Source organism: Humulus lupulus, chromosome 4, assembly GCF_963169125.1.
Source record: "Humulus lupulus chromosome 4, drHumLupu1.1, whole genome shotgun sequence".
Classification (NCBI taxonomy): Eukaryota; Viridiplantae; Streptophyta; class Magnoliopsida; order Rosales; family Cannabaceae; genus Humulus; species Humulus lupulus.
This window is the reverse complement of record NC_084796.1, coordinates 245,783,581-245,787,703: the sequence shown is the minus strand read 5'-3', so window position 1 is coordinate 245,787,703 and position 4,123 is coordinate 245,783,581.

Genomic DNA, 4,123 nt, shown 5'->3' with positions numbered 1-4,123 from the left:
GGGCCACACACACGTAAGCAAGATTTGCTAAGTATTTAATATGCAATCAATGTCCACATTTATACATCACATGCCTCTACAATAACCGTGCATGTCATACATATAGGGTGCAATTTTCTTACCTCTAGTTCGAGCGAGAATTAGTAAAAGAACGACCCTTGAGAACGATTTTCCTTTTAGTTCGTTGGCGGTTACCTAGTCATAACCAAATATGGGATTCCATCAATAAAATGAATAACAAAGGTTCTCGAACCAAGACCTAGCCTCCGGGACATCGAATCCTACTAAATCGGGTAGTAGGAACGATCCTGAGGCCTAAGGTTTGAGTTCCCATGATCAAAACACTAATTTGGCCTAAAAAACCCTCAAGAGCCGCGGCCCCCAGCCAAGACAGGAGCACCATGGGCAAGCGCCGTGGCTCACCTTACCTAGTGCTACGGCCCCCAGAACTCACCACCCCACTGTCATCAACACCACGCTCGGGTCGCGGCGCCAAAGAACAGGGCCGTGGCCCCACCTGGGAAACCTGCCTTAACTCCGATTTCTCACCTTTTAAACCTTCCAAAAACCTACTTAAACATCTCCAAATCTAAAAATCAAAGTTCCCAAACATCCCAATGATCCAAAATCATCAAATCCCGAGGCTCAAACGAATCAAAAACTCATCAACACACAAAATCCAAATCAAAGCTTAGAAACTCTAAAACTCAAAAATTAAAGCTTGGATTACCTTTGATTAGGTTCTTTCTTGCCAAATCCTTCAGTTAAGAAGCTTCTAATCTTTCCTATGATCGCTATGCCTCGATCCTCGCTTGATTTTGACTCCTAAAACTCAAGTTTCCTTTGAAATTTCCACGAATGGTAAAAATAACTAACGGAAGAATGAGTAAGGTGTTTGAACGTAAGTTTCTTTCTGACGTACTATTTCAAGCTTAAATAACCTCAAATAAATCCTAATGCTCGGGGTCCCAAAAATACCCCCGGGGGCAAAATAGTCAAAACTCCCAGAATTTCCTCCTGATCTCAATAACTCCCAATATATATCCTCAAATAAACATTCTCATTTTCCAATATCTCAATAATTGACCTCGTTATGACAAAACCGCTAACTTGCAACCTAAGATCGTCTCATGCCGATTAGCTTGAAAATATCCACATAATAATGGGATCTCATCCATAAATCACAACATGCACCAAAATATACAAATATGCCCTCAACGAGCCAAATTACCAAAATGCCCTTATAATCAAATGTGGACCCACATGCATGCATTTAACATCATATCATAATATGATTCACATAAACATGCATATAATCATTTAATGACATAATAAAATAATTATGGCCCTCCCGGCCCACTAATCCAGCCATTAAACCGCATTAGGGATTTTGGGGCATTACAGTAAGGATTGTGACTAGTAGTGTTTCTTGCAATGTTAGTATCTCCTTTGGTACCTGCATTCTGGTTAGTAATAGACATACAAGGAAATATATCTTCTTGAAACACTACATCTCTACTTATCAAAGTTTTAAAACCAATCTTTTCCTTATCCCATAGTCTATAGCCTTTAACACCTTCTGGGTATCCTAGGAATACACATTTTATGGCCCTAGGTTCAAGTTTACCTATACTTTGGTGAGCATAGGCTGCACAGCCAAATACTCTTAGGTTTGACAAATCTAGGGGTTTACCAGTCCACATCTCTTCAGGGGTCTTAAAATCTATAGCACTAGAAAGACAACTATTAATCAAGTAGGTGGCTGTCATAACAACCTCTCCCCAAAATCCCTTAGACAGACCTGAATTAAATACCATACATCTAGCCTTATTTAGGATAGTTATTCATTCTTTTTGCTACACCATTCTGTTGTGGTGTTAGCCTTACAGTTCTATGCCTTTGTATGCCATTTTCTTTACAAAAATTATCAAACTCAGTGTTACAAAATTCCAGCCTATTGTTTATTCTAAGTGTTTTTATTTTCCTGTTTGTGATATTCTCTGTCCGATTTTTCCATTGCCTAAATTTATCAAAAGCTTCATTCTTATGTTTAAGCAGAAATATCCAAACTTTTCTAGAATAATCATCCACAATAGACATAAAATATGAACTGCCCCCATAAGTTTTAGTTTGTTCAGAACCCCACAAATCAGAATGTATGTATTCTAGAATAGATTTAGTTTTGTGTGTACCTGTTTTGAACTTAAGTCTGTGGTGTTTCCCAAGGATACAATGTTCACAGAAATCTACTTTGCTCACTTTATCTTTTCCCAACAATTTTTGATCTCTCATAATATGTAATCCTTTTTCACTTATATGCCTGAGCCTTATGTGCCATAGTGTAGCCTTGTTGTCTTCTAGTGCAATTTCTACTATATTATTGCAACTGATTATTGGCTCTCCTACTAAGAAGTATAGGCCTCCATAGAACCTTTGCACAACTTCATTTGTCCTCCCTTTATCTTACTTTCTACATTTAGATCATCTAAAACACTTAGTGAAATTAAATTTCTTGAGAGTTCAGGGACATACCTTACCCCTATTAGGGTTCTAGTGATACCATCGAACATGTTGAAGCTCACTGTGCCCGAGCCTTCAATTTTGCAGCTTTGGTCATTTCCTAGTATCACCTTTCCCCCTTGTAATTCCTTGAAATCAGAAAGTAAAGTTTATCATTAGTCATATGAAATGTGCACCCTGAGTCTAAGATCCAGTCTTTCTGAAATTCAGATGCAACAGCATAGACTTCTCCATTATCATATCCATCACTAAGGTTTGCATTATGATAATCTGGTTTGTGTTTGGATGTTTTAAAATCTGAGGTGTTAGAGTCTCCATGGTCCTCTGTTTTGTTCTTGTTATTTTTCCAGAAATAACAATCTCTTTTGAAGTGTCCTGGTTTGCCACAATGAAAACACCCCTTTTGTCCATGAGGTCCTTTTGATTGATAACGATTTCTGTCATTACTATGATGTCCTATGACCCCTACTTTGACTTCTTCCCCTGTTTTGCCACGGTTTCTTGTGAATTGGTCTACCTCTGCTCAAATTCACTTCTCCATTCAAAGTTCCTAATTTTTCAATTTTCATTTCCAAATCCTTTGACTTGAGGGCTGATATTACTTCTTCAAGTGTAATCTCAGTTCTTCCATATTTAATTACAGTCTTGACTTCCCTATAGGATTCTGGCAGTGAATTTAGTATGATTATGGCATGGTTCTCATCACTTAGTGCTTCATTTTCCCCTGAGTTTGCAAGTTCAATATACATCCTTAGTAATTCATCAAGATTTTGCTCTAGAGTCTTTGAGTGACTCATCTTGTATCCAAAGATTCTTTATTTGAAGAAGATCTTGTTGGTGAGTGACTTCTGTTGGAACTGCTCCTCTAATTTCTTCCGGATTTTAGCTGGAGTCTCTTCTTTATCTACCAATCTTATTATTGCATCTGAAAGATTGAAGACGATGATCCTAGTAGATGTTTCTAGGTATTCTTCTTGTTGTATCTTTGTTGTGCCCTCTGGCCATTACATAGGATTCTCCAATACGCTTAGCAACTTCTGTTGAGCCAAAAGAGACCTTATTTTTCTCTTCCAAATTTTGTAGTCTCCTGAACCATCAAATTTATCAATGTCAACCTTTAGGTTAATCATTGTAATATAATCAGAATCAAAACAAGTTAAACTTCGAGAGATTTCAGGTTGGTCAAACAGAGGAAGATCCTCAAATTATTCACTATGAGACAGCTTCTTGAGGATCAATTTCCTCCATTGTTTGTCTTGATCTTTGTTACTGTGTTGTGGTGAATCTTGCTAGCCCAAACCTAGCTCTGATACCACTATAGGGATTTAACTCTAATGACCCTACACAATTCACTCACACGTTAGTAACACCAAGGTCAATTATGACCTTTGCCTTTTCTGATATTTGTTTTATAAGGCAACTTTACTTTTATCTTCTTTAACCTAATAATTTATCCTTTTTTTTTTTTCAGAAAAATGAAATGGAACCCTTCGACATTCTCTACCCAATTCCCAGAAAAACAGAAAGTCACAAACAAAATCTCAAAACAAGAGAAAACACAATCAAGGGTAAGGGAAGAGAGATGCAAACAGAGATTTATAGA